Source organism: Mobula birostris, chromosome 7, assembly GCF_030028105.1.
Source record: "Mobula birostris isolate sMobBir1 chromosome 7, sMobBir1.hap1, whole genome shotgun sequence".
NCBI classification, from domain to species: Eukaryota; Metazoa; Chordata; class Chondrichthyes; order Myliobatiformes; family Myliobatidae; genus Mobula; species Mobula birostris.
In genome coordinates, this window is record NC_092376.1 from 1,897,887 (window position 1) to 1,913,343 (window position 15,457).

A 15,457-nucleotide genomic window follows, 5' to 3' on the forward strand; every position below is an offset into this window, starting at 1 on the left:
CTCTCCTGAGATAACTATTTCCTGGTAAGGGTCTTTTTACCAGCCACCAGAGTACATTCATTAAATATTTATATTTATCTCTTTTCAACCATTCTTGAGGTGTATACCCAAAATATATGGTCTTACTCTCTAAATTAGTATATCATTGAAATTTGCAGAATATAACTTAATCGATCTACTCCCTGAACAAATAAGAACCAAGAAACGCGAATAATAAAAAGAAAGGTAACGAAGTTGTGATTCCAAGGCTGGGGTCTCTAGATGACCCTGGGTTGAGCTAGAGGAAACGTCTATCCGTGGGGAATAGCCCCTCCTACCCGTGGGTTGAGAGCCCCCGCTGCAGTACCTATAAAAGTAAGTTTAAAAAAAACCTATCTCCATTACACAGAAATGATTTCCCTGTGTATTCCTCCCATGTATATATTCTCATTTAGGTGGGGGAAAAAGGAATGAATAAATGAATTTTTAAAAAATTGTGTAATATAAAAACCGCATTATAACACGTATTTCTCGAGATTGGTATATCACCGTCTATTTTTGCTTCCGTTTAGTTTATCAGCACTTTTAAAGTCAGCCAAACCTTATGGCTCTTCTGGAGGAGGTGAGGGCTGCCCTCGGAGAACTCACAGTCTCTTCCTAATATCCTTCTCTCGTCCTCCTCCCGTCCGATGCTTTCTCGCTTCTCTCACTATTTCCCCAGCAGATCAGGAAAACTGCTCAGCCAGACTTTCCCTTAGTTTAGTCATAGTCATACTTTATTGATCCCGAGGGAAACTGGTTTTCGTTACAGTTGCACCAACCAAGAATAGAGTATAAATATAGCAATCTAAAACCATATGACCACGGCAATGGACAGTCCTCTGTTATTCATGTCTGTAGTCGCCTCTCCCGCCGTCTGGTACAATCTTCTTGGTAAAATACTCTCAGTTTAGCAGGGTACGGGGTTTGGAATTTAATCTTTTCTTGCTTTAATGTTCGTTTCGCTTCAGAATATTCCTTCCGTTTCTGTAGGACCGCCAGGGGGTAATCATGATTGAAGTATATTAACTTCCCATTCCAAACCACCCCCTTCTTACCCCAGGCCCTTCATAGAATCTCCGCCTTGCTCTTAAATCGAAGGAATCTCAGTATTAATGAGCGCGGCTTACTTCCTCTGTCTCTGGGAGGCCTCGGGATGAGCGCACAATGCGCCCTCTCAATTTCAATCTCCAGAGTCGAGGGAACCTCCAGCGCTTCCCTCAGCAACTTTTCTACAAACTTCGTCATCGACATCCCCTCCGCTCCTTCGGGAACATTATAAATCCTGATATTTTAACATCGCGATCTTCCCTCCTGGTCAAGCAATTTACTTTCCTGTTGATTTAATATTTTTATCGTCTTACTTAGTATCTGTTCCACGTTTTCCACCTTCTCAATTCGAGACTCTGCCGCCGCTATTTTCTGATTGACGTTGGCGAGCTCTGACTTTATATCATTTATTTGCTGTTTTATATCTTTTTTGACTTCCTTTATCTCTTCCAAAATCCTTGTCATATTTGCCGCTTCGCCTGAACGAGGCCCCGGGTCAGCCTCGCCGCCGCACGCACCTGTGGAGAGCCGCTCGTCGTGCCTCTCACTTCCATAGGCTCCGCAGCGATGCTTTTCTTGATCTCCATTCTTGCCCCCCTTATCAATTCAGAGATGTTCGAAAGATCTTAGACTTGATGGATTAACGGGGCAGAATATCCGTTTTTCCAGAGGAGCTGTTGATTTAAGCTGCCATTCTGAACGACGGCGTCACCAGAACCACCCTAGGTAATTTCTAAGGTAAGGACATGTTCGTCACAGCACTGTGGGCCGAAGGGCCTGTATTGTGCTGCAGGTTTTCTGTGTTCTAATATTGGTCCCCCTGGGATTCAAGTGCAACCCGTCCCTTTTGTACAGGTGACACCTGCCCCAGAAGAGGTCCCAATTGTCCAGAAATCTGATTCCCTGCCCCCTGTTCCAGTTCCTCAGCTGCACATTTATCTGCCACCTCATTCTATTCCTATCCTCACGGTCGCTCGCCTCAGGCAGCAATCCTGAGGTTACCACCCTTGAGGTCCTGCTAACATTTAGGATGTGCTGAAATTGGAGATTGCTCAAAGGAGATTCAGGAGAATGATTCCAGAATTGAAAGATTTTTCACATGAGGTGTGTTGAACAGGTCTGGGCCATTGCACATTGGCATTCAGAAGACTGCAGGGGGAATTCATAGAAATCTGTCAAATGTTGAAAGGCCTTATTAGAATGGATGTGGAGCGGATATTTCCTGTAGTCAGGGAGTCAAGGACCAGAGGGCACAGCCTCAGAATAGAGGGGTGTAATTTTCGTACAGTAATGAGGAGGAATTTCTTTAGCCAGAGAGTGATGAATCTGTGGAATTTGCTATGGATGCCAAGCCACTGGGTACATTTAAGGCAGAGGTTGATAGATTCTTGATTAGTCAGAGCATGAAGGGATACGGGGAGAAGGCAGGAGACTGCGGCTGAGAGGGAAATTGGTTCAGCCGTGATGAAATGGCGGAGCAGACTTGATGGACAAAATGGCTTCGTTCAGCTCCTATATCTTATGGTCTTGTGATTTAAGGTCAGAGAGTAAATTAGTCACTTGGAGCCCATGGTCTACACCCCAAGATTCTGAAAGAGGGAGCTGAAAAGATTGTGGAGGCATTGGTGATGATCTTTCAGGGAGCAATAGTCTGGCATGCTTCCGGAGTACTGGGAGTTGGGCTGCGCCCAAACAGTGAGTGGGAACACAAAAAGAAGCAAAGATTTCACTTAGGTCCGTGGTTGAAGATTTTAAAAGGTTGTGCTTTGGTGGTAATTTACAGAGTTGGTCTGTGCCCAATCAGTGAACGGGATTTATTAGAAAGGGCAAATAAAAATAAGGCAGGGGTAAGCAGAGCAGCCATTGTGTGAGTGGGCCAGTATTGGAGTGGCTTTGGCCCATCAGGCTTGGGCAAGGCAGGTACAGTGGCATGCAAAAGTTTGGGCACCCCGGTCAAAATTTCTGTTACTGTGAATAGTTATATGAGTAGAAGATGGACTGATCTCCAAAAGTCACAGTTAAAGATGAAACATTCTTTTCAACATTTTAAGCAAGATTAGTGTTTTTGTTTTGTTTTGTACAATTTTAGAGTGAAAAAAAAAGGAAGGAGCACCATACAAAAGTTTGGGCACCTCAAGAGATTTGAGCACTCAGATGACTTTTACCAAGGTCTCAGACCTTAATTAGCTTGTTAGGGCTCTGGCTTGTTCACAGTCATCGTTAGGAAAGGCCAGGTGATGCAAATTTCAAAGCTTTATAAATACCCTGACTCCTCAAACCTTGTCCCAACAATCAGCAGCCATGGGCAAACTCTCAGCAGCTGCCTAGCACTCTGAAAATTAAAATAAATGATGCCCACAAAGCAGGAGAAGGCTATAAGAAGATAGCAAAGCGTTTTCAGACAGCCGTTTCCTCAGTTTGTAATATAATGAAGAAATGGCAGTTAACAGGAATGGTGGAGGTCAATTGAGGTCTGGAAGACCAAGAAAACTTTCTGAGACTTGTCCCCCTCACTATACCCCTTGCTCATCCTCTGGTTCCCCCCTCACCCTTTTCTTTCTCCCTAGGCCTTGGCTCCATCACTCCCCATCCTGTCTTCTCCTATCATTTTGGATCTCCCCCTCCCCCTCCCACTTTCAAATCTCTTACTAGCTCTTCCTTCAGTTAGTCCTGACAAAGAGTCTCGGCCCGAAACGTCAACTGTACCTCTTCCTAGAGATGCTGCCTGGCCTGCTGCGTTCACCAGCAACTTTGATGTGTGTTGCCTGAGACAACTGCTTGTAGGATTGTGAGATAGGCAAATCAAAACCCCCGTTTGACTGCAAAAGACCTTCAGGAAGATTTAGCAGACTCTGGAGTAGTGGTGCACTGTTCTACTGTGCAGTGACACCTGCACAAATATGACCTTCATGGAAGAGTCATCAGAAGAAAACTTTTCCTGCATCCTCACCACAAAATTCAGTGTCAGAAGTTTGCAAAGGAACATCTAAACAAGCCTGATGCATTTTGGAAACAAGTCCTGTGGACTGATGAAGTTAAAATACAACTTTTTGGCCAGAATGCGCAAAGGTATGTTTGGAGAAAAAAGGGTGCAGAATTTCATGAAAAGAACCCCTCTCCAACTGTTAAGCACGGGGGTGGATCGATCATGCTTTGGGCTTGTGTTGCAGCCAGTGACACAGGGAACATTTACTGGTAGAGGGAAGAACGAATTCAACTAAATACCAGCAAATTCTGGAAGCAAACATCACACCATCTGTAAAAAAAGTCAAAGATGAAAAGAGATGACTTCTACAACAGGATAATGATCCTAAACACATTTCAAAAACCACAATGGACTAGCTCAAGAGGCACAAGCTGAAGGTTTTGCCATGGCCCTCACAGTCCCCCTACGTAAACATCATCGAAAATCTGTGGATAGACCTCAAGAGCTAAACCTCCATTCTTCTTAGATTTTTGAAGATGAATTTTATTTAGCCGAGAGTGTTTGTTTTTCCATATATAAGAAGATATAATAGAATCGAGAGAGTCAAAAAAAAGATTTAACTTTACCAAATTTTAGGTTGTATTATTGGGCAGTCAATATACGAAACCTTATGTTTTGGACATATTATATTAACTGTGAGGACTGTCCAATACGGGTTTCTTTAGAAGCTAACTCTGTTAATAAATTTTCTATTAATTCTCTTCTCGGATCCTCACTTCCTTTATCCTTTAGTAAACTAACTGAAAATTTGGTAGTTAAACGTAATTTGAGGATCTAAGTACAATTTAGGAAATTCTTTGGTCTATTGAGATTTTCTTTGTCTAGTCCCATTTGTTCTATTTTTTTAAACCTTTGATGACCGATTCAGTTTTTAAAGAATGAGATAGATTAGGTATTAAATGCTTCCAGGATTTGTTTGTTGGAGGAAGTTTTCTTTCTTTTGAGCAAATGTCAGGTAAATATTGGTTACCCAAAACTCACTTCTTTCGTTATTTGCAAATGAGAGACTTTCTACATTCTCAATTATATACACTTCCTTTAAGTTCCGATAAGGACTTATGAGATGTAATTTTTAATCTGAAACCTTTTTATAATGGTTCAATATTCAATATTTATGGTATGTTGTTAGGAATGAGAAATGTTCCTATAGACATCTTTGGTGAACACTTCATCATTATGTGCCAGTCATTCCCTCTTTCAGTTTAAAGTTGTTCATAGGGCTCACATGTCTAATGATAAGCTATTTCCTTTTTATTCAGATATTTCTCCTTTCTGTGACAGATGTAATAACGGAGAAGCTTCATTAATTCACATGTTTTGAACATGTCCGAGCCTTGAAAGATATTGGAAGGAAGTATTCCAAACTTTCTCGGTACTTTTCAAGGTAAATTTTAAGCCTAACCCTTTGACCGCATTATTTGGTATTGTCGGAGGAAAAGACTTTATTTTGGAGACACGTGATTTGCATATTTTGGCTTTTATTTCTCTTATAGCTAGGAGGGCGCTCTTGCTTAAATCTTGCCATCTTCAGAAGTTTTCTGATGACTTTGCCATAGTTGGATGCATCAGCAAGGGAGATGAGGCTGAGTACAGGGCTACTGTAGGAAACTTTGTCACATGGTGTGAGCAGAATTATCTGCAGCTTAAAGGAGCTGGTGGTAGACCTGAGGAGAGCTAAGGTACCGGTGACCCCTGTTTCCATCCAAGGGGTCAGTGTGGACATGGTGGAGGATTACAAATACCTGGGGATACGAATTGACAATAAACTGGACTGGTCAAAGAACACTGAGGCTGTCTACAAGAAGGGTCAGAGCCGTCTCTATTTCCTGAGGAGACTGAGGTCCTTTAACATCCGCCAGACGATGCTGAGGATGTTCTATGAGTCTGTGGTGGCCAGTGCTATCATGTTTGCTGTTGTGTGCTGGGGCAGCAGGCTGAGGGTAACAGACACCAACAGAATCAACAAACTCATTCATAAGGCCAGTGATGTTGTGGGGATGGAACTGGACTCTCTCACGGTGGTGTCTGAAAAGAGGATGCTGTCCAAGTTGCATGTCATCTTGGACAATGTCTCCCATCCACTACATAATGTACTGGTTGGGCACAGGAGTACATTCAGCCAGAGACTCACTCCACCGAGATGCAACACAGAGTGTCATAGGAAGTCATTCCTGCCTGTGGCCATCAAACTTTACAACTCCTCCCTTGGAGGGTCAGACACCCTGAGCCAATAGACTGGTCCTGGACTTATTTCCATCTGGCATAATTTACGTATTATTTATTTATGGTTTTATATTGCTACATTTATACTCTATTCTTGGTTGGTGCAACTGTAATGAAACCCAATTTCCCTTGGGATCAATAAAATATGACTATGACTATTAAATGGAAGGATGCTGCTCTGGCTACTCGTGCTCAATGGTTACGTGATGTTATGTCATGCTTAAATTTAGTCATAGTCATAGTCGTACTTTATTGATCCCAGGGGAAATTGGTTTTCGTTACAGTTGCACCATAAATAATAAATAGTAATATGTAAATTATGCCAGGAAATAAGTCCAGGACCAGCCTATTGGCTCAGGGTGTCTGAGAGAAGATCCGCTGTTCAGTTTTTGAATCTAGCCAAGACTTTTTTACATTATGGGGACCATTTTTGAGTTATTTTCAAAACCTTTGATTTGTTGTAAAAGTACAGATGGTGGCTAATAATACATTTTACTATATGATAAGGGGTTTTTCCCCTTTTTTCTTGCTTTTCCTAACAGCTCTGACTTTGGTAGTGGGTTTAGATTTTTTTTCTGTATAACAAAATTATTATATTTCAATATTACGATTTAATCTAATTTTTTATGAATACAGGGTTTTGTGATTAACTGTGTTTTTAATATGTATTTGGTACTATTATTTTCTTTTGACTTATAATATATATCTTCTTGGACTCTGTATTCCTTTGTGCAGTTACTAATAGAAATATTGAAAGAGACATCAAAAGAGCAGTGCATGCAAGACGGCCCAAGAATCTCACAGAACTAGAAGCCTTTTGCAAGGAAGAATGGGCGAAAATCCCCCAAACAAGAATTGAAAGACTCTTAGCTGGCTACAGAAAGTGTTAACAAGCTGTGATACTTGCCAAAGGGGTGTTACTAAGTTCTGATCATGCAGGGTGCCCAAACTTTTGCTTTGGGCCCTTTTCCTTTTTTGTTATTTTGAAACTGTAAAAGATGGAAATAAAAAAAGTAATCTTGTTTAAAATATTAGATTAGTTTCATCTGTATTGTCATTGTACCGAGTACAGATACAAAGCCAATGAAATGCAAGTAGCATCTGACTAGAAGAGCAAAAGAATAGTGTTATTTACAAAATAACTGCAAATAAAAAGTAAGTGCTACAGCACACAAGTATAAAAGTACTGAGACAGTACAATATGGATGCAATACTGCTTAGCGCTGTGATGTGAGGTTCAGCAGGGTCACAGCCTCAGGGAAGAAACTCTTCCTGTGCCTGCTGCTGCGGGAGCGGAGGCTCCTGTAGCGCCTACCGGATGGGAGGAGAGTAAAAAAGTCCATGGTTAGGGTGAGATGCATCCTTGATAATGCTTTTCGCCCTGCCCAGGCAGCGTTTATGGTAATACTCACAATGCGCTGGAGGAACTCAGCAGGTCAGTCAGCATCAGTTGAAAAGATTGATCAACGTTTCGGGCCGAAACCCTTTGTCAGGACTGAAGGAAGAACTTTGGGGAGGGTTTGAAGAATGCTGGTAGTTGAAAAAAACAGTAATTTGAAAGACAAAGGGGTGGGGGAGGGGAAGCAGGGAGGTGATTGGCAGGAGAACAATGCGAAGTAGTAGAAGGAGGCGGAACTATGAGGGAGGTGATGTGAAATAGGGATAGAGGAAGGGAGGGGGAGGGAATTACCGGAAGTTGGAGACTTCTATGTTCATACCAAGGGGCTGGAGACTACCTAGATGGTATATGAGGTGTTGCTCCTCCAACCTGAGTTTAGCCTCGTCATGGCAGTAGAGGAGGCCATGTATGGACATATCTGAATGGGAGTGGGAAGCAGAGTTGAAGTGAGTGGCTACCGGGAGATCCTGTCTGTTGTGGCGGACGGAGTAGAGGTGCTCGATGAAGCGGTCCCCCAATCTGCGTCGGGTTTCCCCGATGTAGAGGAGGCTGCACCGGATGCAATAGATGACCCCAACAGATTCGCAAGTGAAGTGTTGCCTCACCTGGAAGGACTGTTTGGGGCCCTGAATGGTGGCAAGGGAGGAGGTGTAGGGACAGGTGTAGCACTTACGATTACAGGGATAAGTGCCGGGTGGGACATCCATGGGGAGGGACGTGCGGATAACTGAGTTGCGGAGGGACCGATCCCTGCAGAAAGTGGAGAGGGGTGGAGAGGGAAAGATGTGCTTAGTGGTGGGGTCCTGTTGAAGATGGCAGAAATTGCAGAGGATAATTTGCTGGATCCGGAGGCTGGTGGGGTGGTAGGTGAGGACAAGGGGAACTCTGTCACGTTTATGGTAGATGTTCTCAATGGTGGGCAATTGGGTGCTGATAATCCGCTGGCCTGTTTTCACCACACACTGGAGTGCTTTGTGGTCCGATACAGGACAATTGCCATACCACACTGAGATACGGTTGGTGAGTATGCTCTCAATGGTACAGCGGTAAAAGTCCATCAGTATCCTGCGACAGAGGTGAGCATTCTTGATGCTCTGCAGGAAATAAAGGTGCTGTTGCGCCTTTTTGACCAGGATGGAGGAGTTCGGGGACCAGGTGAGATCCTCGGAAATGTAGACACCAAGGAATTTGAAGCTTGATACATGCTCCACTACAGCTCCGTTGGTGTAGATGGGGATGTGTGTGTGGCTCCTAGCATGCCTGAAGTCCACAATGATCACCTTGGTCTTTTGGGTGTTAAGGACCAGGTTGTTGTCGGCACACCACGTGGCCAGGTGCTGGACCTCATCCCCGTAGGCCGTCTTGTCATCCTTCCTGATCGGGCCAACCACCGTGGTGTCGTCTGCGAACTTGATTATGGAGTTAGAACCATGTACAGGAACGCAGTCATAGGTGAAAAGGGAGTACAGAAGAAGGCTCAGCACACAGCCTTGAGGCACGCTGGTGTTCGGGGTGAGAGTGGAGGAGGAGAGATTGTCTAACTTAACTGATTGGGGTCTGTTAGTCAGAAAGTCCAAGGTCCAACTGCAGAGGGATGAGCTGATACCAAGCTGGTGAAGTTGGCGATCAGCTTGGAGGGGATCACAGTATTGAATGCCGAACTAAAGTCAATGAACAGCATTAACTTTGTCATCTTTAACTTTATGCCTTTTGGAAATCAGTTCATCTTTTACTCGCTTAGCTATTCGCAGTAACAGAAATTTTGACCGGGGTGCCCAAACCTTTGCATGCTACTGTATCTGGTAAGTTTCTTCTTTATTCCTTTAATCTGTGACGTTGCCGTTGGTGTGGTGAGAATGGCTCTAGGGGCTGTTTTGTTCTGTGTGAGAAATGTGGAACCTCCAAGCTGCAGCTCCTGGGAGAATTTGTTGCGGAACCGGAACTGTAGCTGTCTGACTTTTGGCTCCTGTGGGACAGTGAGGAAGTGATAGATAGGAGCTACAGGGCAGTTGTCACCCCTAAGCAGGTAACTAGGTGACTGTCAGGAGAAGAAAGGGAAACGGACGGTGTTCCCCTCAGTAACAGGCATACCACTTTGGATACTGCTGAGGGGGTCGACCTGCTGGGGAAGCCCCTGTGACCGGGTTTCTGGCACTGAGTCCAGTGCTGTGGCTCAGGAGAGGAGAGGTGACGAGGACTGCAGTGTGGATTAGGAGGTTCCATAGCCAGAGGAACCGAGACTACGTTCTGTGGGCGTGATTGAGACACCCAGATGGTGTGTTGCCTCCCGGGTGCTAGGGTCAGGGATGTCTCAGATCGGTCCATGGCATTCTAAAGGGGGAGGGTGATTAGCCAGAGGCCTTGGTGCATATTGGCGTCAATGGCGTACATAGGAATGGTGAGGAGGTCCTGAAGAGAGATTTTAGGGAGCTGGATAGAAAGCTGAAAAACAGGGCCTCCAGGCTAGTAATCTCTGGATAGCTGCCTGTGCCACGCCCCAGTGAGGGTGCGAATAGGATGATTTGGCAGATAAATGTGTGGCTGAGAACTGGTGCAGGCGACAAGGGTTCAGATTTCTGGGGAAGGCATGACCTGTACAGGAGGGAGAAGTCACACCTGAACCCAAAGAGGACCAAAATCCTTGCGGGCAGGTTCACTGGAGCTGTTTGGGAGGGTTTAAACTAATTTGGTAGGGGGATGGGAACTGGAGTGATAGGACCGAGGGTGGGTAATTGGTTTACAAACGGGCAGAATGTAGTGAGACTGCTGGAAAGGAGAGGCTGATGACAGGGCAAAGGTGCAGTCAACAGGATGCCTTGCCTTGCCTTGCCTTGCCAATTCCAGAGATGAGGGCGCTAGGCTATGAGGAGAGATTGAGTCACCTCAGACTGTACTTGCTGGAATTCAAAAGGCTGAGAAGAGATCTTATGGAAACACAAAAGTATGAAAGTGATAGAGGCAGGAAAGTTGTTTCCATTGGTAGGTGAGACTAGATCTAGGGGACATTGCCTCAAGATCCGCGGGGGGGGGGCGGTAAATTTAGGACGGAGATGAGGAGGAACTGCTTTTCACAGAGAGTGATGAATCTGTGGAATTCTCTGCCCAATGAAGCAGTGGAGGCTACCTCAGTAAATATATTTAAGACAAGGTTGAATAGATTTTTGCACAGTAGAGGAATTAAGAGTTATGGGGAAAAGGCAGGTAGGTGGAGATGAGTCCATGGCCAGATCAGCCATGATCTTATTGAGTGGCAGAGCAGGCTCAACGGGCCAGATGGTCTAATTATAGAATACAGACAGACCAGTATAGCACAGGAACAGATCCTACAGCCCACAATATTGTGCCAACCCAGAGGCAAGGCGAGGCGCTTTACAGGATGGGTATAACCGAAAGGCACTGGATCAGAATTCGGCCAGACAATTGAGTCTGCTCCACCCTTCTATCATGTCTGATTTATTATCCTCTCAACCCGTACACCAGCCCCATCACCATATCATTTAATGCCCTGACTGATCAGGAAACGATCAACTTCCGCTTTAAATATACACATGGACCTGACCACCACCATAGTCTGTGGCAGAGAATTCCACAGATTCACTGCTCTGCCTAAAAAAAAATTCTTGTTACCTCTGTTCTAAAGGATCCCTCCTTAATTTTGAGGCTGTGCCCTCTAGTTCTGGATACCCCCACCAGAGGAAACATCCTCTCCACATCCACCCTATCCAGTCCTTTCAACATTCAGTAGGTTTCAATGAGATCCCCCTGCATTCTTCTAAATTCCAGTGAGTTCAGGCCCAAAGCTGCCAAACACTCCTCATACGTTAAACCCTTCATTCCCGGAATCATCCTCATGAACCTCCTCTGGACTCTCTCCAATAACAACACATCCTTTCTGAGATATGGGGCCCAAAACTGTTGACGATACTCCAAGTGTGGCCTGATGAGTGCCTTCTAAAGCCTCAGCATTATCTCCTTGCTTTTATTTTCTATTCCCCTTGGAATAAATGCCAGTATTGCATTTCCTGCCTTTACCACAGACTCAACCTGTAAATTAACCTTTTGGAAGTCTTGCACGAGGACTCTGAATTCCCTCTGCACCTCTGATGTTTGAATCTTCTCCCCTTTAAGATAACAGTCTGCACTTTTTGACACCTTTGACACCTTTGACACCCTGATTAATCTAGAAACTATCAAACTCTTCTTTAAGTATACCCAATGACTTGGCCTCCACAGCTGAATGTGGCAATGAGTCCCACAGATTCATCATTGTCTGACTAAAAAAATCCCTCCTTATCTCTGTTCTCAGTCTCTGATTACTGAAGGCCAGCATGCCAAACATCACCTTCACCTACTATCAGGGAAAGTAGAGAGTGTGATACTTTCAGGGAACCATGTATGTGAACTCCTTGGTTCCTCTGTTCTGTTCACTATGTAAATTCTAGTCTGGCCTAATCTCCCAAAACACCTCACATTTATTTGGATTGGAGGCGATTTGCCAATCTGCAGCCCACAGATCCAGCTGCTCAAGATCACCCTGTGATGTTTCATAACCATCTACAACACCATCGTATTTTAGTATTATTGGAAAAATTACTAACCATGCCTTGTATGTTCACACACAAAATGCTGGAGGAACTCAGCAGATCAGGCAGCATCAATAGAGAGACTTTCCATCCTGCCCTCCCTCCCCTCCCACTTTTTGCTTTCCGTGGGGATCACTCCCTACGTGACTCCCCACTGTTCTCCCTCCTGGCACTTACCCTCACAAGTGGAACAAGTGCTACACCTGCCCTACACCTCCTCCCTCACTACCATTCAGAGCCCCAAACTGTCCTTCCAGGTGAGGTGAACCACCTCACACTTATCTGAGTTGAATTCCATCTGCCACTTCTCAGCCCAGTTTTGCATCCTGTCAATGTCCCACTGTAACCTCTGACAACCCTCCACACTATCCACAACACCCCCAACCTTTGTGTCATCAGCAAATTCACTAACCCATCCCTCCACTTCCTCATCCAGGTCATTTATAAAAATCACAAAGAGCAGGGGTCCCAGAACAGATCCCTGAGGCACACCACTGGTCACCGACCTCCATGCAGAATATGACCTGTCTATAACCACTCTTTGCCCTCTGTGGGCAAGCCAGTTCTGGATCCACAAAGCAATGTCCCCTTGGATCCCATGCCTCCTTACTTTCTCAATGAGCCTTGCAAGGGGTACCTTATCAAATGCCTTGCTGAAATCCGTATACACTACATCTACTGCTCTTCCTTCATCAATGTGTTCAGTCACATCCTCAAAAAATTCAATCAGGCTCGTAAAGCACGACCTGCCTTTGACAAAATCATGCTGTCTATTCCTAATCATATTATGCCTCTCCAAATGTTCATAAATCCTGCCTCTCAGGATCTTTTCCATCAACTTACCAACCACTGAAGTAAGACTCACTGGCCTATAATTTCCTGGGCTATCTCTACTCCCTTTCTTGAATAGGGGAACAACATCCGCAGCCCTCCAATCCTCCGGAGTCTCTCCCGTCCTCATTGATAATGCAAAGATCATCACCAGAGGCTCAGCAATCTCCTCCCTCGCTTCCCACAGTAGCCTGGGGTAAATCTCGTCTGGTCCCGGTATTCCAAAAGCTCCAGCACATCCTGTTCCTTAATATCTACATGCTCAAGCTTTTCAGTCTGCTGCAAGTCATCCCTACAATCGCCAAGATCCTTTTCCATAGTGAATACTGAAGCAAAGTATTCACTGAGTACCTCTGCCATCTTCTCCGGTTCCATACACACTTTTCCACTGTCACACTTGATTGGTCCTATTTTCTAACGTCTTATCCTCTTGCTCTTCACATACTTGTAGAATGCCTTGGGGTTTTCCTTAATCCTGTCCGCCAAGGCCTTCTCATGGCCTCTTCTGGCTCTCCTAATTTCATTCTTAAGCTCTTTCCTGTTTGTCTTATAATCTTGTAGATTCCTATCATTACCTAGTTTTTAGAATCTTTCGTAAGCTCTTCTTTTCTTCTTGACTAGAATTACAGCAGCCTTTATACACCACGGTTCTTGTACCCTACCATCTTTTCCATGTCTCATTGGAACGTACCTACTCAACCTCATGCAAATATCTCCTGAACATTTGCCACATTTCTTCCGTACATTTCCCTGAGATCATCTGTTCCCAATTTATGCTTCCAAGTTCCTGCCTGATAGCCTCATATTTCCCCTTACTCCAATTAAACGTTTCCCTAACTTGTCTGTCCCTATCCCTCTCCAATGCTATGGTAAAGGAGATAGAATTGTGATCACTATCTCCAAAATGCTCTCCCACTGAGAGACCTGACACCTGACCAGGTTCGTTTCCCAATACCAGATCAGGTACAGCCTCTCCTCTTGTAGGCTTATCTACATATTGTGTCAAGAAACCTTCCTGAACACAACTAATAAACTTCCCCATCTAAACCCCCCACTCTGGGGAGATGCCAATCAATATTTGGGAAATTAAAATCTCCCACAACAACCCTGTTATTATTACTCCTTTCCAGAATCTGTCTCCCTATCTGCTTCTCGATGTCCCTGTTACTATTGGATGGTCTATAAAAAAAACACCCAGCAGAGTTATTGACCCCTTCCTATTCCTAACTTGCACCAACAGGAACTCCATAGACAATCCCTCCATGTCTTCCTCCTTTTCTGCAGCCATGACACTTTCTCTGACCAACAGTGCCACACCCCCACCTCTTCCCTCCCTCCCTGTCCTTTCTGAAACATCTAAAGCCTGACACTTGAAGTAGCCATTCCTGCCCCTGCACCATCCAAGTCTCTGTAATGGCCACCACATCATAGCTCCAAGTGCTGATCCACGCTCTAAGCTCATCTGCTTTATTCATAATACTCCTTGCATTAAAATAGACACATCTCAAACCATCTGTCTGAGTGTGTCCCTTCTCTATCACCTGCCTATCCTCCCTTTTGCACTGTCTCCAAGCTTTCTCTATTTGTGAGCCAACCTTGTCTTCCCCAGTCTCTTCAGTTCGGTTCCCACTCCCCAGCAATCCTAGTTTAAACTCTCCCCAATAGCCTTTGCAAACCTCCCCGCCAGGATACTGGTCCCCCTGGGATTCAAGTGCAACCCGTCCTTTTTGTACAGGTCACACCTGCCCCAGACAAGGTCCCAATGAACCAGAAATCTGAATCCCTGCCCCCTGCTCCAATTCCTCAGCCACACATTTATCCTCCACCTCATTCTATTCCTATTCTCACTGTCACGTGGTACGGGCAGTAATCCCAAGATTACTAGCTTTGAGGTCCTGCTTCTCAACTTCCTTCCTAACTCCCTGCAGTCTGTTTTTCACCTTGTCTCCTTACCTGTCCATCACCCCCTCTGGTACTCCACCCCTTTCCCTTTCTTCCATGGCCTTCTGACCTCTCTTATCGGATTCCCCCTTTTCCTGGTTTCACCTGTCATCTACCACCTTGTCCTTTCTCCCCCCACCTTCTTGCTCTGACTTCTAATCTTTTCTTTCCCCGTTCCTGATGAAGGGTCTTGGCCTGAAATCTTCTCCGTAGATGCTGCCTGACCTGAGTTCCTCCTCTATGTGTTACTCTGGATTTTCAGAGCCTGCAGTACCTCGTTTTACATTCACTTCCAAATCCTTTACATAACTGTCGAACAAGAATGCCAGCACCGGCCCCTGGGGAACACCACTAGACAGGCCTCCAGTCTGAGCAACATGCCTCGACCGTCACCCTCTGCTTCCAATCATCGACCATCTCCTCCTA

The 15,457-nt window shown here is 44.9% G+C and overlaps 1 long non-coding RNA gene across 1 annotated transcript; it reads left to right on the forward strand.

Moving 5' to 3' along the window:
* The first annotated feature begins 849 nt into the window (after positions 1-849).
* On the forward strand, positions 850-7,306 carry LOC140199939 (uncharacterized). The gene is made up of 3 exons (XR_011886532.1): positions 850-1,806; positions 5,336-5,438; positions 7,013-7,306. It is a non-coding gene; the product is annotated as an uncharacterized lncRNA (long non-coding RNA).
* The last annotated feature ends 8,151 nt before the right edge of the window (positions 7,307-15,457 follow it).